Raw genomic sequence first — 25589 nt, forward strand, 5'->3', positions numbered from 1 at the left:
CCCAAGTTTTTAGTCTCGACCCTGGGTTTTTACCACGGACTTATTAAACTGTAGGCAACACTGATTGACCTTTTTTTGATTATCTGAAGGCTCAGTCTTGCAGTGACATAGTTTTTGTGACCACATGGCTTATTTTCCCGAGTGTATAGAACTTGCATAGGATCTAAACTGTAACAAAATCTTCTGTACTTTTACTACTCCATCAAACATGTTCTCTAAGACATTGCATTGCCGGAGATTTTTATCAAGTTGAGATTTTTCACACATAGAGAAAGGAAAGATCTAGCTTTCACAAGACCAACCCTGACAAGTAAATTACACATTATGTTTCATCGGGTCTATGAAATCTCAATCGTTGACTGTTGAAGCTATATAAGGTAGGAGTCCCCTCAGACACCGGAATACTGGTAGACAGACGACTCCTGAAGTAGAAGCTTTAGCCTTGAGGGTTGTTGAAGTAGAAGCTGTAGCCTTGAGGGTTGTTGAAGCAGAAGCTGTAGCCTGGAGGGTGGTTGAAGTAGAAGCTGTAGCCCGGAGGGTTGTTGAAGTAGAAGCTGAAGCCTGGAGGGTTGTTGAAGTAGAAGCCGTAGCCTTGAGGGTTGTTGAATTAGAAGCTTAGCCTTGAGGGTTGTTGAATTAGAAGTTGAGCCTTGAGGGTTGTTGAAGTAGAGGCTGTAGCCTGGAGGGTTGTTGCAGTAGAAGCTGTAGCCTTGAGGGTTGTTGAAGTAGAAGCTGTAGCCTGGAGGGTTGTTGAAGTAGAAGCTGTAGCCTTGAGGGTTGTTGAATAAGAAGCTTTAGCCTTGAGGGTTGTTGAAGTAGAAGCTGTAGCCTTGAGGGTTGTTGAAGTAGAAGTTGTAGCCTGGAGGGTTGTTGAAGTAGAAGCTGTAGCCTTGAGGGTTGTTGAATTAGAAGCTGTAGCCTTGAGGGTTGTTGAAGTAGAAGCTGTAGCCTTGAGGGTTGTTGAAGTAGAAGCTGTAGCCTTGAGGGTTGTTGAAGTAGAAGCTTTAGCCTTGAGGGTTGTTGAATTAGATCGCTGACAGTTCAAACAAGGATGAAATTGGCAGCAATTGTTTCAAGATTTAGATTTGAGCATTGAGGGTACAGGTCTGTTAAATTTAGGAGAAGTTCCTGATTCATTTTACACTAATTACTTTATTATTGTTAGGTGAAGGATGTCCTTCGGTTCTGATGTGGACCTCCTTGAATGCTGTCTCTGACTATTCATCCCTGTCGTCTGAGGTGCTTTATTGTGTAATAAAGATTGTGATCTCCTGTAAAGTAGAACCTTACTGGAATGGTCAAATCAGATTTCTAAAAAGTTTGAAGTAATTAATTTCTGTTTAGGGACCAGGAAGGTTAACTCATTCACCCCTGAAGACACATTTGAACTCTTCAAGTTCAAAGGTTGGAATAGTTCATTATGAAATTTCAGGGGTGAATGAGTTGAAAAGTATAGACAGGTCAGGTGAGGTGGGATATGTAGCCAGGTGTTTTAGTTGGAGGATGGAGAGAACAGGAATCTGACATATTGAGGTTACTGGAAGGCTCGAAGGTATATTGTTTCCATCTTCATGTTATATTTCCAGAGGGAAGCTGTTTTTAATGGAATATAGAGTTCAGATGAAAAACACTGGGAGAGCGTGATAAACAAGTGTTCCATCATGGCCGCCTAATTACCAGAATAAACATGTCCTGTTGAGGCTGGGGATTTGAGACGTCTGGTGATCAATCATGTTTAGCCCTAATTACTGTTAGATTGACCGCCTTTATTTGTTGACCAAGCACAGTCAGTTAATCAGTTTCTAGGTATTATTTGTTTTTTGTGTAATACTTATTTCTCAATTAAGTCAAACTAATTTGACAATTTCATCCTGTGGGAGAACTAACTTAATAACCTTACACTGCAAATTTAAATTTGTGTATTTTCATAATTTGTTAATTGCGTTAACTCATTCTACCCCTGAAGACACATTTTACCTCTTCCAGTTCAAAGTTTGAAATAGTTCATTATGAAATTTCAGGGGTGAATGATTTAAGTGGTGTGTAATTTTTGACTCTGCTAATTTCTTTTATTACCACGTATCTACATTGAGTCATTCTGCTTTTGCAATTCCTTGTAGGAACATTTGGAATAGTATATCATTGCTGCTTCCTGTTGTCGAATGTGACTGCTTAGAATTGTTTACAACTGGTATATAATCATGTAACAATACCCTACAGAACCAGGCTGATTCTAATTTAAACATTGTGTCTGTTGTGACCTCTAATCAGCTTAGCTGTATAAAAAGGTAACGCTGCCATGTAACTGCTCTCCGACTCTAAATCCCTGGAGACTTAACCACTGAGCTGATTAGGTTGGTTTCCGCGGTGACTGACAGAGGACAGCCATTGACCTGTTTGGATGTTAATAAGGTATGGCCCTCCATTAGCCATACTGCTGACATCGGCATTGTGGGTAACGCTCCGGTCTCGTTGGGTAACGCTCTGGTCTCTTGGGGTAATGCTCTCGCCTGATTACCTTCATTTGTCATGCTGAACAACCTTACATTTTATTGTGACATATTTTGTCAGAATAAATAACTGCAGCTATTGACAATAGATTATTTCAATTACTGTGAACTAAGGTAACTTAAACCAAATCAATCTTGGCATTATTCAGATTACGGTTTTTAAAAACAACTAAAAACCTCAATTTTCATTCACTTTTTCTGTTGTCAATATTGCTAATAACAAAATTTTGTTATCATTTATATGCTTTGAATTTGATTTTAAAATTTGAATCCTGAAAACTACTTCCATTTTCCAATAATTTTACATCATGAACTAACCGTATACAAAAGGGACATAACTCATTAGCGATACTTGTAGAAGTAATCAACATTCTTTGATGGGATGGTAATTGCGCCGTTTGTGAGCTCTGTAATAGGACTGTATCTGGTTGACACTCTCAGTGTAATCGAATGTTCGAGTTGCTACAGAGGAAAGTGAGAAGGGCTATTGTTACGTAGACTCTGTTTCTTGTACTTAAAAAGCTATTGGAAATTCCATTCATACAATCATTGAATATAAGATGATGGCAAGTATTCAGAAGACCTTGGATCTTGTTTATAGACTAGCCTTTTTTACATAATGATCACTCAACTTGGACAGTTTGTTTCTAAAGAAAGGTTGTCATGGAAACGAAAAGTATTTAGCAATATGGAAATATCACCCTCAGCGACATAATTAAATTGGCTGTGTTAAGGTCTGTCAAAATGATGTTTTTATGTGAGGAGGAATATAAAAAGGGTTCATTTAGTAACAGAAACAGAATGGTGGGAGGTATATAGTAGTCTGTTAAGTGGAGGAAAAGGCCTATAGGGCTGGTAATGTCCATCCTGCCCCAACCTGTCCTAACCTGTCCTAACCAGTCCTAACCATTCCCAACTCGTCCTAACCAGTCTCCTAAATCATTATTTTTGCTCAAACAACTTCATTTCATAACAGAATTTAAGCAATTTTTGTACATAGAAAAAGTGTGAGAAAATCTCGAATGAATTCGTATTTGAGGGTTGCTAAGGTCAAGGCCAAGGTCATCATTGCTATTTATATGTATGCAGCAAATTTGAATGGGAATGGGGCATTCACATCTTAGAATTTGTTATTTGTTTTCTCCCTTGAATGGGATCAATATTTGGTATCTCCATTGTGAACAATTCTGCTGAAATATTTTTTTTATTTATCTCCCTTGAACTGATTTTATTTGTTGTTTCCCTTGAAAATAATTCAGTATGTGTTTTGACTTTGAAACGATCCTGATGTATTTATGTTCATATAATTTTATGTTGCTTATAAACTTCTTTTTGTAGGATAAATGATTGTAAGACAGAGTTCCGATGATTTCAGTGTATTGAACCTCTGTGAGATAGTTAGGAGTTAGATCCTATTGATTGACATCTCCTGCCGATCTTCTGCTCATTTGTCTTAATTATTGACTACTTTGGCCTGGCAACCCTGTGAACATTCATACCTACCACTTCCTTTCACTATAGCATGATTTATGATGAGACAGAAGTTCAAGGTCATATTTCAAATAAAGGTTCAGTAGATTGAAAAAAACAGCTGGCAGCCAAATGAAGAAATACATGCCCACCGTGGCCAATGCCGGCGTACATGCAGTTATATATATAATTAACTGATGATGTTCAATATTGACTTCAGTGGTGTAAAACCAGCATCAGGATCTAAATGCTAGCATTTATTTTTTAACATATTTTCAAGGTCATGTTTCAGATCAGAGTCACTAACAGGGGTCCAATAAAAAGTTCATTGTAATTTTTCTTTTTCTATGTATGGACAGTAGTTTTCATGTATCCATAGGTGAATTTGCTTCAATATTTTTTGCTTTCTTCTGGGCTGATTAATACTGAGAAGATTTTTAAGCATTAATTGCTGCATGCTACAAAAATAATGTTGCTTTATATGGCGATTGGGAACCAGTGTTCATATTCAAGCTGATGTAGCCTGCAAAGTACTTTGTGACCATAATAAGCCATACAAATCTGTGATATCTGTAACATCTGAATCAGATACCACATATATGTACAATAGCACCTATAAATGTTTAGTTCACCTTTAACTCATTCACCCCTGAAAACACATTTGAACTCTTCAAACTCAACGGTTGGAACAGTGCATTATGAAATTTCAGGGGTGAATGAGTAAGTTCACAACGATTCCTCTGATATATGGTTACTTTCAATTTACAGTGCTTTCTTACTTGGTTTTGTCTAAAATCCCAAAAATGTTCATACCCTGAGCAATTTCAGAAATAAATATAACATATTAAAAATCAACTACAAGCTATAATTGTATGGCTTCAGAACATTTTTACATGATATATTTCAAGATCCACTTAATTCAGACTCACAATAATGACAAGGGTTATCTATGTTGGAAGAGATAGCGGAATGAGAAATTAATCCGAGAGTTGCATGTATACAATTTTCTCATATGGACAGAACAGCTTTGCCTAGCGTTACAATAATTATTTTCACCGGATCTAGGTCATGTGATTACACAACTATAGGTGGCGCCGCCAAATGTCTTTTCGCTAGCTCATTTAATTCTTCTGTTGCTAGTGAATTCATACCTACGTTCTTTGAAGCAATTTAATTGAATTTCTCCTGTAAGCAAAAACGTCGAACAAATTTGTTCTCGGAGGAAATGACTTTTATAATGAAACCTATTTAAAGGGTTTCATATTGTGTGAATCAACAGAGATAATTCACTTGACATTCAAGTTTTCGGGGAAATAATTTCTTTCCACTGTAGATCTAGTTTTAGGAAATTGTAGAAAATTACTAATTGTAGTCAAACAAGGGGTTCTTAAGACTTGTCATGTGGTCCTGACAAACCTGATGTTCTCATGACTTATTGGAAGTTTGGAATTTAGAAAATTAGATTTTTTTTTATAAAAAGATGAAAAATGCTTTGTTACCATACTCTTTCTATGGTTTATTCATTCCTATAAGAATAGTAGCTTAGCAATTCATTCTCTGATATAATGTATACCAGGGAATTTTCACTGCAGTTTAATTTTTCGCCCTCCATTACAGGGAACATTTGTAAACAATATAATCAACATAGTAATTAGAGGTGAAGAACCAAATTGAAACTGGGCGAATATAGAACTTACCAGTAAAGGGTGAACGTTTGATTGGCCAAAAATGTACCCGTATACATCAGCTGTTATAGCTAGCTATATATATAGTGATCAGACCAAGGTTACTTTAAGGACGGGCCCCTTATACCTCTTCCTGCTCTAATGAGTATGTGTTTCCTTTGTATAAAAGATTTGGCATCTTTGGAAGTTGAAACCCCCTGTGGTATATAGGAAAACATCATTTTCATTATCACGTTTTTAAGAACATAATTAAGTGAACAGAATCGATAAGATGCCGTCTAATCTGCAGCCCAACAGGTACCGGGCGTCTTGGGGGAAATATCGGCTATAGAGCCTCCAATTTGAATGTTTTTCTCGCCAAATTTAGGATTGGTTTTGTAAATTTATTTTAGTTGTGTTTACATAAATTCTATTGATTTTCTGTAGAAAATGTTCAAAATCTGCAGATGAGAACAGATTATATTTGACAACAGTTGGAATTTGAAATGGTTAATAGTGCTCTGAATCAAACACCACAGATTTTGTTTATCCTCTACAGTTCGATTTTTTTTGATGTATTGATTGATATTTATTTTTCTAGTGGGAACTGTTTTATGTACCATTGCTATTCAATCCAAACCATCTTACTTATTCATAAAATGTGAAGCTCCCCAGATTCCACCAACCTCAAGAGGGCTTTAACTTATTCACCCCTGAAGACACATTTGAACTCTTCCAATTCAAAGGTTAGAATAGTTCACTATGAGTATCAGTGGTGCATGAGTTAACTCTCACTCGATATAAATGAGTTTCTCAACTTGATATTGGTACCAAAGTGATTTATTTATACTTTTGAAAAAAGTCCTGATAAACTGAAGAAAGCGTAAATAAAATCCATGTTTCACCTTGTAGTATGAACAGGTTGATATTTCACATCATTCTTCTTTCATTTTGCAACAAAAACAATTTATTTGCCACCAAGTGACTTATAAACTACAAGCTTGTTGAACTAGTTGTTCCAGTGAGGTATTGAAGGTGATTTCCCTCGAGTTAAATTTTGTTGAACTTTGCTTATGTTATTGGCTGTTCATAATAATTTGTTATGATTGAGGATCAGCTACTACATTTGTAAGTACTCTGCTGAGGGAATTTAGAAAAGACTTTAAGTCCATGTAAAATCTTCAATTCTTGGAGGAAGCTTGATGTTAAAACACTGTGAATCTAATCTGCTATTGACTAGCGACAATAGCAGTCGTAAGGTTATGTACTGGTAAGAATGCATGGGAACGATGGCAGTCACAGAGGATATTTAACTCATTCACCCTTGAAATTTCATAGTGAACTATTTAAATCTTTGAATTGGAAGAGTTCAAATGTGTCTTCAGGGGTGAATAAGTTAATAGTACCAAATATATATCAGGGGTATGGCGAAATACAAATATTTTTCACGAGTGCAAAGCACAAGTAAAAATATCATTTTTTCCATTCTGACACTTGACTGAAATATACAGATGGTATATATATATATATTCAATAAGAAATCATTAAATGATGTACCAGGTATTATTAGTCTTGCTCCCAATAAGGTTGCGGGCCATTTTGAATGGGCTACCCAAACAACACAATTCTACAACTTTTACAATCATCAGATTAGGCTACAAAGCCTTGCTTACACAAATGTCGTTAATGGTGTGGTAAATTTCATACTGTTGTTTAGGTATCAAAGATGTACAAAACCAGATACTTATTCTACCGTTTCTTCATCTGTTTGTAAACAGAAAATTTGCAGCTTTGAATGAAGTGAATAGAAAATAATTTCTGATGGGTCAATACCAAAAAAGAAAGTATATTTTTCACACTGTGATAAATATCACTTTTGATATCTGTTACAGTGTGAAAAATAACAGTTCTAACAAGTTCAAAGAATTGAATATCATGCTAGGAAGAATGTGATGTATAAGGTTATGTAATGGTAAGAGTATAGAAACAATGGCCACCTGAATTAGGTCACAGGCTGGAAACATTATGACAGCCGTAGGGTTATGTACCAGCCACATAAGACTGATGTGGACATCAGTTGGGCTGTGTCCAAACATTTCCCAGGGGAGAGTACTGTTCCTGCCAATTAACTGTTTTATACCCAGGGGAGAGTACTCTTCCTGCCAATTAGCTGTTATGTACCTCCTATTTATACACTGGGAGCTATCTGTTTGTCTATCAATGTCTGGTACGGACGGCTCGTACACCTCCAACTTCCTCCTCCTATATTATTGGTCTGAAATGACAAAACAATAAAAAGTCTTTCATAAACCAAATATGAAATAACATTGAAGCCCTGGAGCAGCTTAAAGAATAACTGCCAGACATTTATGATAGATCCGGACAGATACACCAACCCAATAAACTAAGGGATAATAGACCCCAGAAATGAAAGACTCCTGAGTCATTGTAGACCACAGAGAATGTAGACTCCAGAAATGAAAGAGCCCCAGAGATTGTAGACCAAGAAATGATAGACCCTGGAGATTATAGACCTCAGATATTGTAGACCCTGAAATGAAAGAGCCCCAGAGATTGTAGACCAAGAAATGATAGACCCAAGAGATTATAGACCCCAGAGATTGTAGACCCAGAAATGAAAGACCCAAGAGATTATAGACCCCAGAGATTGTAGACAAAGAAATGATAGACCCAAGAGATTATAGACCCCAGATATTGTAGACCCAGAAAAGATAGACCCAAGAGATTATAGACCCCAGAGATTGTAGACCCAGAAATGAAAGAGCCCCAGATATAGTAGACCCAGAAATGATAGACCCAAGAGATTATAGACCCCAGATATTGTAGACCCAGAAATGATAGACCCAAGAGATTATAGACCCCAGAGATTGTAGACCCAAGATATGGTAGACCAATGAGATTGTAGACCCCAGAGATTAATAAAACAAGTGATAATACCAACACAAACAGATGTTATACCCTGGAGATGCAAGACCTGCATGGAGCTAATAAGTACTCAGGAATGGCTGATGTGGAGCTACTTTTTATGTTTAATAATGTCATAACTGATGTTTTCTTATTTGTGGTTTTATAATGACAGATTGTATACATGCTTATAAATTAAAACAAACTCAAGAAGCCATAAGCAATTAGTTCGCTGTAGGCAAAATTATTTCATTTTATATTGAATTTTTAGGTCACCTGAGACAAAGTCTCAAGTGACCTATTGCGATCGCCTTTTGTCCGGCGGCGTCTGTCGTGCGCCCGTAAACAATTTACATTTTCGACTTCTTCTCCAAAACCCCTGAAACAATTTCAATGAAATTTTGCAGAAACCTTCCATGGCCAAAGGTCAACCAGAATTGGGAATGATATGGTCCCCAGCCCCCAGGGGCCTGAGGGGCGGGGCCAAAAAGGGGGGAGGGGGTAAACTTTACTATAGTTTAAATTGGAAAATCACATTTTGGACCAACATTTGTTTAATTTCCATTGGAAGAAATTCAATTTGGGTTAGCATTATCAGTATTGGATAGCAGTTTGATGGTATGCACATATCATCCCTGACTGACCCCCCACCCCCCGGGCCTGATGGGTGGGCCAAAAAGGGTTGAATTGACTGAAATTTCAAAAAAAATCTTCTCAAAAGAGTCAGTGTGCTAAATTTCTTCATTTTCCTTGTTTAGAATCGGAGGTGCTAGTTTCAAATACTTTTTAGTCTTAAAACTGTATGCTAGATATTGAATAAGGTGGTTTTATTGTTTTATGTCACTTTGAATAATATTTCTGTTCATGTTAAAAACCAAATCAACTCTCTGTATAAATATATCAGGTGACCGTTAAGGCCCATGGGCCTCTTGTCTATAAAACTCCCTTCCCTACTAACCCAGGATTAGGTTTCTCCTTCGGCTAGTCTTCAGGTTTGACGTTGGTATATTATGCTATTAAGTTGTTTGTTTTGCAAAATGCTGATAAATTTCTATTTGGGTTTAATCTTGCCAAGTCTGGCAAATAAACTGTGGCGTATTGAATGCTTCATCGTAGCTGTGGACTTATACGTTGTGAAGTACATGTTCATATTGATAAATCATCCATAAAACAAATCTGTTTGCGATATGTTATATTTAATTCAGTTTCATCTAAATTTAATGTTGGAGATAAACAAACAGGCCCATATATTACAAAACAAATAGAACTGATGGCCTTCCTGTGGATGGTCCGGCTCTAGAGCCTCAATGTATGGTTAGTCTGAAGGAGTGTTCCACAACATGTCTTTGGCTGATGTTTTTGTTACGATTGTGTATCAATTTAGGAATATAGGATACATATCTCAATATTTCAGTCCTATGTTACAATATGTATCATGTAGCAGAATATTTCTGTATTGTGTCCATAATTATTAGGTTCTGTGTGGAAGAATTTTCATGTATATATTCATTTTTTTCATGTTGATGTGAAAAACAAAAACTTTGCATAACAAAATTGGTATTGGGATACATATATGTATATATATATATGGATTGAACTGAATTTTAGTCATCTCGTATGAAATTAAAATCATTTCGTCGGTGAATCAATATTATCGGAACAGGTCTCAGCAATCATAGTCACTTGAGTGATTGATTCAAAGCTCATCACTGTGTGATATGAAACTGCAAAGCATCACATTGACAGATAGAAAACAGCAGTATAACCAAACCATGTGTCATTTGTTTGTTCCTATGTAGTGCTACACACTCTATTTCCATGTGATAGGTTCATTATAGTGGCTATATATCATGTAATTATTGGTGACATCCACAAACATGTCAGTTTACCAATGTGTACGACTTATCAATATACAGCTCCGTTTTTTGTCTTGCCGCCACGAAGTGGAAGCGAGACTATAAGGTGTTGCTTTTCCAGTGATATGGCAGCGCCAACATTTATAAGTTTTTGCATTTAAGTTTGTTTCACTAGAAGTATAAGTGCTAGACCAACCAAATTTGGACCATAATATGCATCTTAGGTAGTACATCTCAACCCATGCATCAAATACTGGATGCGGCCTACCTTTCATGGTCCGTTGACTTTGTCCATCAACATTAAATTTTTGCGTTTAAGCTAGTTTCTCTGACATGTGCATTGATGGTCAAAGCAGGGCACAGGCAATGGCTTGTGATAGATAAGGATGTGCCAGGCTGCAAGAGGTGCCAAAAATACTGGGTGTTCATCGCGCACACATCTTGCGCACATCATTCACACATTGTAATGTGTGATTTGCTATGATTAGTTATTATTACTGTGCGCACAATGGTGTTATTTAATGATTGCTGGTCTTGTTATGTCACCTTATGTTAGTACAGATAGTACAAAGGTGTGAATTATAAGTTTATCAATATTATGAAATGAAAAAAAAAATGGAATACTAATGACTGATGGTAAATAGTAGGTTTCTAATTTTGTATAGATTTGTTTTGCATTTTATGATAATAATAATAATTTGAGGTTCTTATATACCGCTTTATCACAACCTAGTTCTTAGGTCGTCTCAAAGTGGTTCGCAAATCATTATCCTTGGTTATATGTTATTATCCGTGGTTAAAATATCCCATTTTCATTACTGTTAAACTTTCAGAGATGGTGTCAGACTCTAAGGTACCAACACAAGGAGAGGACGTTTTGATGAGTGATTGGGAGTTTTGCCTGTATATATATTGAATAATGTTGGATACATTGGGCAGATCAGTGATATGACTATATTTAAAGTTGACCAACCCAAATGAGCATACATAAAAATAGTTAGGCCAAACCGCACCTGCCCAGCCATCTAACATCCCATGGCGAGCCGATCGAGAGACCTGCCCAAGATTATCTGATTGGCTTTGTAGCTGTCACACAAAAATAAGATTAAAATGATAAAGCAGCAGGCAGTGATATATTTATACACTGATTCTAGGTGAAATGTACCATTAGAAATCTGTAGATAAATGCTGCTGCGATTCAGTATTGGGCTGGATAAGTGACTTATAGCTGATACAAGTGATTCCAACCTGTCTATATCACTTTCCTTAGCCGTCCTTTCCAATTAGTCACACCAGTCAGGAAAGGACTTGAGAAATGTCCGCTCTTTATGTCTGAATTTATGTCTCTTAATTGATAGGATCGTTGTCCAAATTGCTGATTTATACTTGGAGCCATCTCCCCTTCAGGTAGTTTTCCTTTCTTGGTGAAATTCGCACCAGTTTAACTGTATTGTAATCTGCTGGCGTGAAATTACTGCCAGAGAAAATCGTCAATCAAGAAAAATCGCATTGAATCAAGTACTTTACACATGCAGTCCCACATTTTCGGTATCAGATGGTTCTGTTATGTAATGCCAGACGGAAAAAACGGCAAGGAACAGACACGATAGCTGTCGTCAAGCAGCAATAAAGGTTACAGATCAGGCCACGGGGGGAAAAAACAAGCAAATCCTATCTATTTTATGAATCTTTTCTATTTAGAAGTCAATTTAGAACCTGTTTTTATGTATCACTATCCCAAAGTGGGACATTTTAAACATATACTTATATAAAGTGGTTTTTACAGTATTTGTTTAACAGGGTATTAGATAAGATTGTCGACTGCCATCAACTTGGGGACATTTTTTGATACAGAGACACCTTGCTGCTGTAATTTGTTGCTTGGCTTTTTGTAGAGTTAAATGGTTTGATGGTGAGTGTGTATGTGTTTGATCCTGAATTTAAAGAAGTATTAAAGTGTTACATTCTGTGGTGGTTTTAAACTCTTATCTTAATGTGACACTATAATCTTAGAAAATTAACTTTGAATTAAAAACTGGTTTGAAGTGGACTCTATTCTGGGAAACGATAAGCTAGATAATAGTGTCGATACATTAGTGTCGATACATTATACTGGTAATCTGGGGTAGTTATAGAACATAGACGTAAAAACTAACTGTTGCATGTTAAAAAACACACTAAAGCTCTTTCCTTAAATAAGGTTTTGGTAAACAGTTGTCAGGAGGATATTGTCTTTGATTCTCCAACCAGTGAAATGATATGTATGTAGATAGACTATTGTACAGTTTGAATTGTAATCACAAGCTCGCGGTGATGGTAAGGAAGTAGCTTATAGCTGTCTGCATGTCTAATAGACGTCTCAGTGTTACATCATCCCCATACACCTAAGGCAGCTTAGCAACAAATTGCAAAAGTGCATGCAATTACTAAAATAATAGCTATGTTACATAGCATACAAAAATAACAGCTAGCTGGTCACATGACTTATGTAATAACAGTTAGCTGGTCACATGACTTACATGATAACAGCTAGGTCACATGACTTACATGACAACAGCTAGGTCACATGACCTACATGATAACAGCTAGGTCACACGACCTACATAATAACAGCTAGGTCACATGACTTACATGATAACAGCTAGGTCACATGACCTACATGATAACAGCTAGGTCACATGACCTACATGATAACAGCTAGGTCACATGACTTACATAATAACAGCTAGGTCACACAGCTTACATAATAACAGCTAGCTGGTCACATGACTTACATAATAACAGCTAGGTCACATGACTTACATGATAACAGCTAGGTCACATGACTTATGTAATAACAGATAGGTCACATGATTTACAAATATTGCAGTTACAAAATGAAGGCACATTACTTCATTAACAACTAGATTACATTACAGTTACAAAAGTAGGTCACATGACTATAAAGATAACTAAATCACATGAATAACAGCAAAGTCATTTGACATAAAAATACAACAGCTGGGTCACAAATGACCTACAGAAATAACATGATTTGTTTTCGCCAAAGAAATAGGTAGGTCATGTTGACCAGATATTTGTCGCCATGGTTTCCATTCACAATTTCATTGTGTCTCTAGCATCAATGTTCAGGAGTCCAGTGATTCAGATTTCAGTCTGGCAAACAACTTTTCTAACACAGCTATCAGGATACCCGTATTGTGATCTATATATAGTATCAACATTGCACTACTAATTGGAATGACCAAAATAAAATTATAAAACTTATCCTGAATGATGTCTGTGTATACCCATTGTAATGGAAACAAAAATTAGCAGCCATTTTGTATAAGCATATACATTGTATATCTAAGTTTGGAAACACTTACATATGTGTGGCCTTCACTGTTGGGTATGGAGATGGACCTTTATTACCAAAATCCTATTATTAATGATAAACACATTTACTTCCATCTACTTTCCATTAAGGATTAACCATTTTCAAGGTGACCTTCAGTTTCTCAAATTTATAAATACAAAATTCTTTCAGGACATTTGCCATGATATAATTCATTGAAATGGAACAAAGCCTTGTAATGGTATCACTGACTTTGCAATGTTTTTACAAATAACTTGGAATAGGATTCAAAGTTATGCTGAAATTTGATGTTCAAGTAGAATTAGACTAAATGAAATGAAATAGTTTCCTGACCTCCATGCTGTTGTCAATAGGTGGTACAAAGGGGACAATTAATACATATCTAGGTCATCAATACTTGTCAGTGTCAACAAACAGCTGTCAACAGTTCTGTGGCCTTGATAGTTAATAGTACATTTCCTGGGCTCTGTTGCCATGGAAATCCTATTTCTTCTCTCAAAGTAGGAACTGGGGACTACACTGAGAATCCTGAATGTGACACTGATGTACTAAACCAGCCTTGTCCTTATTTTGAGGTTTATTACCAAATAGTCCCACATTGTGTTAAAATCCTGGTAACAGCTGAGAGGGACTCTTTCCAGTAGAAGGTGTATAGTAGTGTTACCCTTGTACTGTAAAGGAACAGGGTTGTTACACACAGTAATTAGAGGTTTTATCTCTCCCTCCCCAGTAACATAGGCTGACACACAACACATAGTAACAGGTTTCTATATAAAGGAAGTATTTATTGTATAATGCATGTTGTCCTCAGACAAACACCCTGTTTAGTGCAGTAAGAATTCTATGTTTTATGTACCTTTCTGTTAACAAAATATCCTCCTAATTGAATCCTGCAGGCTAAGTAGATATATACAATATATCTGAAACACTCCGCCATACAACTGCCTGAGGTTTTGTAGAATATTGCCAAGACTGCTCGCAACGCTATAAAACACTGGTAGGTAAAATTTCAAACATACTAGTGATCACGACTCATCAAATTTATACCCAGATGGAAAGGTCAAAGTTCAAGGTCACCATTACTATAAATAGCAATATAAGAATTTCTTTGATTTTCTTAGATATTTGGCCTTTGCAGCTTGTTCTAGAAATCAAAGTACACTGCAGGCCAATGTTGCTATAACTATCAATGATTTTTGTGATATTAAAATTTGTAACTATACATTACAGAAGGTGGATTATATAATTATTGCATTATCATAAATTGTATAAAAAACATCATACTGCAAGCTGCAAATACCTTGAGGTTATTTAATGGGGAGATTCAAGCTGTCTCTTTTACACATGTACAAAGCTGTACATGCAGGGTCAGGTGATGTGACTATCAGTCTCCAGGGAGTAATTTTGAATGTTTCAATGGTTTTTCAAATTTTGTTGAGTCTCAAATTATCCCCAAGAGATGCTAAAATGTTTCCAAATTTAGAGTTGTGTTCACACCATGTGATGACGCCTGGATCCATTTAAGTGTCAAAATACATCAAACTAACCATTTAACTGACAGCAAAATCTTGTTTGAAAATTTTATTTTATTTTCACGAGCCATCAAATTCCTAATTTTAGTGACATTTGATGTATTTTTCCCACAATCCATGGAACTGGTTTGTAGGGCCTCATTGAACATTGTAGCTAGCCCACCTGGCCTGAGGGACTCATTGTAACTAGTTTTATGTAAAAGTGTTATATGGAGGTTACTTATTGTTTTTTTTACTTTTTGATGAAAAAACATTTGAAATGCTGTATTACCATAAAACTTCCACACCCTTAAACTTCTGCTCTACAATGGTTACAGAATCCATGTTCATGCAGCGTTAATTACGCCCCATCATATGTCATTGCTGTAAGTTTTAAGTACATTACAGAGGAACAAAAATACAGAGATAAAACTTTGGCAAAAATTTCTTGGTATTACCGTAATTTTATATATATTTTTGGTTATTAGAAGCGCATGTCTCTGATCAGCATCAACATATTTTATAAATCAAAATTTGTTTAGAATAGTTTCGGAGTTACTTTCAAAGGTCATCATACCCCTGATGACCTTTATTTTAACTACCATACCTATCTTACAAAGTAACATTTAACAATTACAAAAACTAGAACGCATGATTATCTTCCGAAATTCCCCCCAAAATGGTCATGATACACACATTCTTAAGTCAGAAGTTAAATTATATTCAGGAGAATTGAAACGCTCGAATCAGAAAAGGAAGAAAACATTTTGGGTCCTCAACTTTCACTTTCACTATTCATGAGCATGATTTTTAAAGATATAATGTTTTTTAGGTTGAGTATGGTATTTGAAATATTTTACTACATTATAGAAGGGAGTGTAACATGATTATTGCTAAAACACCACAACAAAGATAGATTGGGGCCTGATGATCATTAAAGTGATAACCACAGTTCAATGTTTGCTTTTACATTTAGATCAGTGTTTGTGACAAATCCAATCAATAAATCTCGCAATTATTTTTATAGCACAATTCGTCGTAGATCTGTTTGCCGAGAACTTTGGGTCTAAAACATCAACACCCTTTGATCCATAGCTTCATGGGTACAGCAATTTTCTCCGTCTCTGAATGTATGTCGTGACATTTTCCTAACAATACGATATGTGGGAATTTAATCAAAAGTGTCTACAGTTACTCCCTAATCATGGTGTTCTGTACACAGAAGTTATATAACAGATCTAGCATTCAGTTTGTAGGCCAGGCATTTCTAGTGAATGATGTCAAACATCAGTATGAAGAAAACCACCAAACTCTCGTTCCAATTCTGATAATTTCTGTTTTTCCATTTTAATTTACAGGTTTCAGTTTTCCCTTGGTGTCTGGATGTGTATGACATGACCGACTTGCTGGTATAGCAGTGAAATATCAGCAAATTGTGCCGATAAATAAACAAGTGATATGTCAGACTATCATTTGTTGTCTGTCGGTGGCCCACATTCACTTTATAGGTTTGAAATAGGGTTTACAACTAATCAGCAGACACCTTGTACTAACGATCTCACTGATGGATCCAATTAGTCAGGTCTGGAACATAGCGGCTCTTTCTTTTTGAAGTTCTGTTCCTTGAAAGCAATTTCTTCTCTTTCATGGCCTTGACATGCAATGAATTGATTGAAATTTATTTGACCTTGACATTCAGAGTTTGCTTTTTATCCATAAAATGTGACATTGAGGATAATTTCTATGATCTTTAAATTCTTGCTCCAATTTTGACAATTTTTGTTTTTCCATTTCAATTTACAGGTTTTAGTTTTCCCTTGGTATCTGAATATGTATACTGTGAACATCTTGACCATAAGAAATGGTTTTCTCGTTGTACTACTGACATTGTAGGGTTACTTCAGTGCAGACATCTCAGATATATCTGTATATATACAACTCCCTTGCTGTTTTATCCTATGGAAATGAGGTTTAAGGAAGTCTATGTAATATTACATATGTTAGCAGATGTTTGTAGCCTGGTACCGTGTACGGTGCCTGCAAACCTACTGATTACCATGTAAGGAGAAACCAAGACTCGGAAGTACCCTAATATACATAATACTGCTTCACTCTCGGTCACGGTGAATTACACTTTTATTGAAGCCTTCCTGGAATAGATATAAATGATATCGTTCCCAGTTTAATGTCATGTCAAGTTTCTACGCTATTGAGGGTTTCGTTAAAGAGAGATCAGACAGTGTTACATAAACTTATAAATTAATTTTGAACTGTTCTAACAAACAATTGGTCCTCTAGCAGAATAAAGTATTACATGATATTCAAGCAAACCAACTATGTTTTGTAGGTATTACATGATATTTCTTAGCTATAGAGCCAATACTTGCCCAATTTTATTTAATTATGTAATAAAAAACTATAAAAAAATAATCTTTATAAAATCAATTTGAAGGGGCAGGCTTATATGTGAGCAATAGCTTCATCAGTAATACATTAAGCTCATCTCGGATCTGCTACATGGCCCTAGTGTGTAGTTTATATACGTGTTAACTTTCAAGTCATGCAGTTCTCTACAAATGGGTTTGGTATTGACTTTTCCTAACGTTAATGGTCTTATTTACGTTTAAAATTATCCATTTCAAAATCAGTAGTGCTCCTTTGTCAACGTATCAAAGATTGAATAGAAACAGGATGTGTTCAGTGGTGAGTGAATAAGGGAAAGAGAAAGATTTTCCCTGTTTGAAGTAATGATCAGTCCTCTGTATTTTAACTACTACTTTATAGGCAGTACAAATATCTAATTCTAATCACCTCTATCTTAATTTGTTTTCATGATCCAATCAACTTCTTGATAAGATCTTTGTAATTAAATCCTGTGACATTTTAAAGGAAGTTGGTTCAAAAATAGCTTGTTTTATATTTTTAATTTACAATAAACAGTGCAAAACTACCATCATGTATGGATGAAATTTAAGGAAACCTGTGACTGTCATTTACGAAACAACCGTGTTCGACATAAGAATTTCCCCATCCCTATAATTAGCCCTACTTCGCTACCTGGTTACAGTATCCCACCATTGTCCGTCTCTTATGGTACTTTCATTTACAGACTTGCTTGAAAAAGTGTCCAGTTATAATTAATTCTCCCCAAATTCTTAAGCAGCAAGGACATTAATCATGTCAGATATAAGGTGAGAGAAACAATTGACCGCTATGACTGATATAATTAGACTTAACTGGTACATCATTTAATTACTTATTATACATTTTTGAGGTAAATTCCCAAATCCCTCCCCTCTCCCCTCACTTTTGACATCTTGCTTTTCATTCAAATTTGATTAATTCAATACATCAATAACAGATTCAGAATATATGCCTTGGATTATCTTTCTTCAATTTGAAAGGTTGATAAGGATGATCACTAAACAGATAACATTTTGGAGACGGTTCCTTTTAGTGATGCTGTATCTAAGAATTCCTTAGTGTTTGGCGTTTACAGTAATTTAACTAAAAGCTTTCTAGTAAAGCACTTTGTGGAATGTCTAGGATAGTTATTAAATGTAGTATTTTATTTTTTTGAAACTGAGTGACACCTTGAGTAGAACAATATAGTTTTACACCATAAATTAACCTTCATTCTTATCTTAGCAGAATATAATTTTCCACATATTTTTCTGATTACGGAAATTTGCAGAACAGGCAACAGCATTCCCAAATTTTGATCAGTGTCTTCGAGATTATCTTACCCAGACAAAATCCCTGTAGCTTGAATAAATATTGTAGTTAGGGTACAGAAAAGGAATCTTAATTAAGAACCTTTATTGATCTCAGTTTAGAAAGGCGATAAAATGTAATAAGACTCCGGTGAAATAAACTAATACAGCTGGGGTTAAACGTCCTGAATCTTCTGCTGTCGTAAAACTCTAACACATGAACAGATTAAGTCATTATGTAAATTGGTCTTATTTGAATATTCATGATTAGTTTTTGTGATGTTTCTTTTGAAGAAATGATATTGACACAGTTTCAGTAATGGGTTTTACTGCATGGAGATGGGGAGTTCTGTGCCTTTTTTAAGAGTAAAGTGTTTTACTTGTCAAGGAGATGGGCTCTTAAGTACTGCTTTGTGAGGCGTTATGGATGGGAACAGTTCCTGACTTAAGGTCAAGATAGTTTGCTCGGAGTTACCACTGAAAAATCTTTTTTCATATAGTTAATCAAATTTTATTTCTCTTTTATATCTTTACATCTTGTGTTAATGACATTTGTTATTTTAAGTTTAAATTTCAATTAAATAAGGAGGAATTTTAATTGGTAAAGCTTAAGAAAATACACTTAACATTGAGATGGTTAGGATGACTCCAAGATTGAAAATGTGCAATCTTAGAAACATTTATTGCAGAACCCATATTTTCAAGTTTCCAGACTTGCTTTGACTGTATAAGGCAGTTTGACCAAACGTTAATCTACTGTCAAGATTGCACATCTATATATATTAACATTAATGTTAGCTGTTGGTGACTGATGTCATAAGATTTCTATCATTATTTCAGTCCCCTTGGCCTGAGAAGTTTTGTGTGATGAGAGAGAAAGCTACTTCAGTTGTTTAGAAACCAAATGATCTATTACAGCACCAGAAACTCCAGACTCCTTTGAGATGGTTGGCTTTTTTTTCATGAACTCGATCCGCATTGTTTTTCCTCAAGCAGGCCAGATCTTGTCTAAATTGACAGATTTGTTGTGAGACTGAAACAGGTCATCAATATTTCATTTCCGCGTCGCAACAGGAAGCATCCAGGCTGTTCTTGTCTATCACAGATGAAATGCAATGTTTCAAATACTTGTCATGGGAGAGAAATTAACCATTGCTGTTTGTGTGTTGAAATGTTGTTCCGTTGATATGAATGATGTCTGTAGCTTCCTACTTATTTAATGGCCTGGTTAGCTGGGAGCGAGTTGTCAGATGTCTGTAGCTCCCTACTTATATAATAGCCTGGTTAGCTGGGAGCGAGTTGTCAGATGTCTGTAGCTTCCTACTTATATAATGGCCTGGTTAGCTAGGAGTGAGTTGTCAGATGTCTGTAGCGCCCTACTTATATAATGGCCTATTTAGCTAGGAGCGAGTTGTCAGATGTCTGTAGCTTCCTACTTATATAATGGCCTGGTTAGCTAGGAGAGAGTTGTCAGATGTCTGTAGCTCCCTACTTATATAATGGCCTGGTTAGCTGGGAGCGAGTTGTCAGATGTCTGTAGCTCCCTACTTATATAATGGCCTTGTTAGCAAGGAGCGAGTTGTCAAAACAATATTATCTTCAATAAAAAATTGCCTAGTGAAACGGCCAATGTTTGCTCGAAAACCATTGGAAACAAACCTTAGTGTCCTTTATCTTGATCCATTACAGGGAAACGATTAACATCACTTGTGTTCTGACAACTCATGATAAAGCCTGACATCTCATCTTAGTGTTAGTGTTGTAACATGGAGAGTCTCAACACTTTTCTTCTGCATGCATGCCTGAAAACCTATTTTCCTGATGGAATTACCCATATTAATACAAAATGTTCTCAATATATACACTTTCACATTTAAAAATGGTATTTAGACTGAAATTATCAATCTGCTCTATGCTTGCTCAAGGAAGCATGGTTGCTACAGACTGATTTAGAGGGTATGATTGCTCTAGTAGGCATGGTTGTCACACAGACTGATTTAGAGGGTATGATTGCTCTAGAAGACATGGTTGTTACAGACTGATTTAGAGGGGATGATTGCTCTAGAAGACATGGTTGTTACAGACTGATATAGAGGGTATGATTGCTCTAGTAGGCATGGTTGTCACACTGACTGATTTAGAGGGGATGATTGCTCTAGAATACATGGTTGTTACAGACTGATTTAGAGGCTATGATTGCTCTAGATGACATGGTTGATACAGACTGATTTAGAGGGGATGATTGCTCTAGATGACATGGTTGTTACATACTGATTTAGAGGGTATGATGGCTCTAGAAGACATGGTTGTTACACAGACTGATTTAGAGGGTATGATTGATCTAGAAGACATGGTTGTTACAGACTGATTTAGAGGATATGATTGCTCTAGAATACATGGTTGTTACAGACTGATTTAGAGGCTATGATTGCTCTAGATGACATGGTTGATACAGACTGATTTAGAGAGTATGATGGCTCTAGAAGACATGGTTGTTACAGACTGATTTAGAGGGGATGATGGCTCTAGAAGACATGGTTGTTACACAGACTGATTTAGAGTGTATGATTGCTCTAGAAGGTATGGTTGTTACAGACTGATTTAGAGCGTATGATTGCTCTAGAAGACATGGTTGTTACATACTGAATTAGAGGGTATGATTGCTCTAGAATACATGGTTGTTACAGACTGATTTAGAGGCTATGATTGCTCTAGATGACATGGTTGATACAGACTGATTTAGAGGGGATGATTGCTCTAGAATACATGGTTGTTACAGACTGATTTAGAGGCTATGATTGCTCTAGATGACATGGTTGATACAGACTGATTTAGAGGGGATGATTGCTCTAGATGACATGGTTGTTACATACTGATTTAGAGGGTATGATGGCTCTAGAAGAAATAGTTGTTACAGACTGATCTAGAGGGTATGTTTGCTCTAGAAGACATGGTTGTTACAGACTGATTTAGAGGATATGATTGCTCTAGAATACATGGTTGTTACAGACTGATTTAGAGGCTATGATTGCTCTAGATGACATGGTTGATACAGACTGATTTAGAGAGTATGATGGCTCTAGAAGACATGGTTGTTACATACTGATTTAGAGGGTATGATGGCTCTAGAAGACATGGTTGTTACACAGACTGATTTAGAGTGTATGATTGCTCTAGAAGGTATGGTTGTTACAGACTGATTTAGAGGGTATGATGGCTCTAGAAGACATAGTTGTTACAGACTGATCTAGAAGGTATGATTGCTCTAGAAGACATGGTTGATACAGACTGATTTAGAGGGTATGATTGCTCTAGAAGACATGGTTGTTACAGACTGATTTAGAGGGTATGATGGCTCTAGAAGACATGGTTGTTACAGACTGATTTAGAGGATATGATGGCTCTAGAAGACATGGTTGCTACAGACTGATTTAGAGGGTATGATTGCTCTAGAATACATGGTTGTTACAGACTGATTTAGAGGGTATAGTTGCTCTGGAAGACATGGTTGTTACGGACTGATTTAGAGGGTATGATTGCTCTAGAAGACATGGTTGTTACAGACTGATTTAGAGGCTATGATTGCTCTAGAAGGTAAGGATAGTTCTTATAAGTGGAGGGCATGACGTATCTGATGGTGACTTGCCATAGAGTTCTTGTATTTCATATATTACTTAGCATTCATATTCTATATGAATGTTACATTTGTATCTACTGTGTTTTTGACCATATTTGGAATATTATAGTTTCTTTAAAAGTTTAGTCCAAATGAGGTAAACATTATGACTGTAAGGGATGAAGCTATCTTCTGGAATGATTAATGTATCACTTTAACTTGTCCTATATAAAACTGGTATGTCGACATCATTTCAAGAGCATGTTTAAAAAGAAATGCAATTTCACGTTTAAATGAGTTTGATGAGAAAAAGGATTATTTATTTCAGGAATACAGACATTTTCCGAACATATCATTTCATTGTTAGTTGAAGTTGTTCAGTGAATTCACATTTTAAATTTCGGAAAAAGTAATTTCATTATTGGTTAAATTTGTTCAGAAGGTCACTTTTTCGTTTCAAGGAACACCAATACAGAAATTTGGTCGTGAAAAATATCTAATTACTTCTCCTGATTAATGCTACTGTCTTTAACTTCCTCTGTAATATTCCACTACAAAAACCATTTGCTTTCAGCACAAATAGTTCACAGTCTGTTTTAAGAAGCTATTGTACTGATTAATTGTATTTAAATAAATCAGCTGGGTTAATTATTGCCTGTTTGTCTGCTCGTGAAGTGTTAATAGCTTAGGGTATTGTTCCCAATGTCAAGTTCCTCTCGGTCAAGGTCACCCATCAGCTCCATCCCAACTGATGGTTATAGCTATCCAAGTGTCTGTAGGGTTTTTGTATAAATTAGAGTTTTGCGATCTGGTATTAAATTAGGATGTGTATAAGTTATGTGAGTTAAAAACATTACGTTGAGATTATTTCCCTCCATATTAGGACCAAATTAGAATTGTAAAACTCCTCCGAGCACAGTGGTGAGGAGATGGAGCTTTTAGGATCAGTTTTAAGATTACCCAATCAGTCAAGTTTGTGAAATCCACATTTTCCTTCATCAGTACAACTTCATGCAGGTACTTTGAAACCACCATCCAAACTACATAGGTTAATCAATTTATGCAGATAGAAATAATTTATTAAAAAAATCACTCAAAGTAGAAGAGTTATGTAATGTTTAATGTCCTCACTTGCATAAACCGGAAAACTCTACTTTATGTTTTTTAATACCATCTCACTGATTCAGTAAGCTTTGATTATCAAACTGAATTTACAGGAATATTTTTCCAGATTATTCAAACAGATTTTGTCACTGAAATAAAGTTAAGTTACAAATGTTTGGTTTTGATGTAATCACTAAATCACAATGTTGTTTGTTTTCGTTTTATTTCTCAAAACAATTTGGGTGTCTGGACTCGGCGGATTCTTTGGAACCTAGTACAGAGATGCTTTTGCCATGCGATTAGGGCCTTGTATTTATCCAGCAGTTGCATCAGAGAAAGTTTCTGGTCTTACGTATTGAAAAACTGTATCTATTGATATTGTAAAACTCCATTGCTTACAGACATCAAGATGACGGGTGAAATGTTATCCTGTATTGGCGTTGTGTTTTTAGTTTCCCACGATTGTGTATACCGTCAACATTACTGAGAATCAAAGAAAAAGATTTCACATGGGAAATTGAACGCTGAGTTCAAGTATGAATATGATTACAGAATCCATCAATGGATGATCACTTTTGAATGATTTTACTGTGGAATTATTTCTTTGAATAGTAAAAATTACATAATTACTGCAACATGATCAAAACTATGTTGTAAAACTTCCTCCTTAGGGTATATTTCACACACAATTGATCTGATATTCAAAAGCCAGAACACATTGAAATGTTTCGTATTTTGGAAATCAGTATATTGATTTTAAGGTCACTGAGAGTTCAGAAGGGCTAGCTATCCCCTGATATGTGCTATCTAGCAAGGGATTCCCTGAAGGAGTTCACAACTGATGTCCCCAAGATAAGGTTTACATCTGAAGGTCATGCTGATGCAGCTACCATGTTTTTCAGCTATGTGTGCTATATATAAAAAATAGCAATGCAGTTACATCCGCAGAATACATTTTGTGATGATTTTTGAGGACATCATTCTACCAGCTCTTGTTGAATTGGTATGGAGTACATAACACAGATGCGGTATACCTAGAAACTTTCACCCCGGGTGAAACTTAATCTTTCATTGAAAAAAAACCATATAAGCCCAGTGTTAATTTTGTCCTTTACTTGCACTGACTATTTGTATAGTATATGTGAATTAATATTCACTGTCAGAATAAATTAGCCTACATTATGAATAAATTAGCCCACATTATGATCAAATTAGCCCTTATTATAAAAGGCAAAAAGGGTGGAAGTTAAACAGCGGAGAACATTTTGCAGTATATTGTACATCGTAAAATGTACTTTATTTTTGTAAAATTAGGAAAAGCAATTATGATAACTTAGGCTACAAATTTTATTTATTTGTACAATGTCTATAAATATTTGATACTTTTATGCAAATTATTTTGATTCCAGAAACCTTCTGGCATTTTTCAGATAAAAGCATGGATTTGTGTTTGCATGAATTCACTCTTGCTATAAATTTGATTTGCCCTCTGATACTGGTGTTAACTCTTTTGCAGTATGAAACAAATTAGTTCATTTACAGACAGCAAGAAGGTAAAGCTCACTCTATGTTGATGTGGTTCGCGTGCAGGGAAATTTTCTCAGATTTTGCCGTGTTATCTAGAAACATTTGCCTTTTGAAAATGTCCAATCTAAACTTATCGGCTCATTGCTTCCTTAGTGGCCCAGATGTGTATCATTAGAGACTCATTTACTGACGTAAATATTGCCTGCTACTGTATTTCTGTGACAAAAGTGTTAAATTTAAATGCAGGTGTCACTGAAATGACTGGAGTTGCAGAGATTCTTACACACTAAATTGGGGCAAAGATGCAGTGGGGGAGAGGGGGCTTGGGGGGAGAG

At 35.8% G+C, this 25589-nt stretch overlaps 1 protein-coding gene across 5 annotated transcripts in view; it reads left to right on the forward strand.

Annotated features, from left to right (window-relative positions):
• Positions 1-25589, forward strand: part of LOC110458105 (kinesin-like protein KIF13B) — a 333374-nt gene that overhangs the window by 233341 nt on the left and 74444 nt on the right. The gene's annotated exons all lie outside the window — the stretch shown is intronic.

The sequence above is a fragment of the Mizuhopecten yessoensis genome, unplaced genomic scaffold (genome assembly GCF_002113885.1).
Source record: "Mizuhopecten yessoensis strain PY_sf001 unplaced genomic scaffold, ASM211388v2 scaffold9431, whole genome shotgun sequence".
In the NCBI taxonomy this organism is placed as follows: domain Eukaryota; kingdom Metazoa; phylum Mollusca; class Bivalvia; order Pectinida; family Pectinidae; genus Mizuhopecten; species Mizuhopecten yessoensis.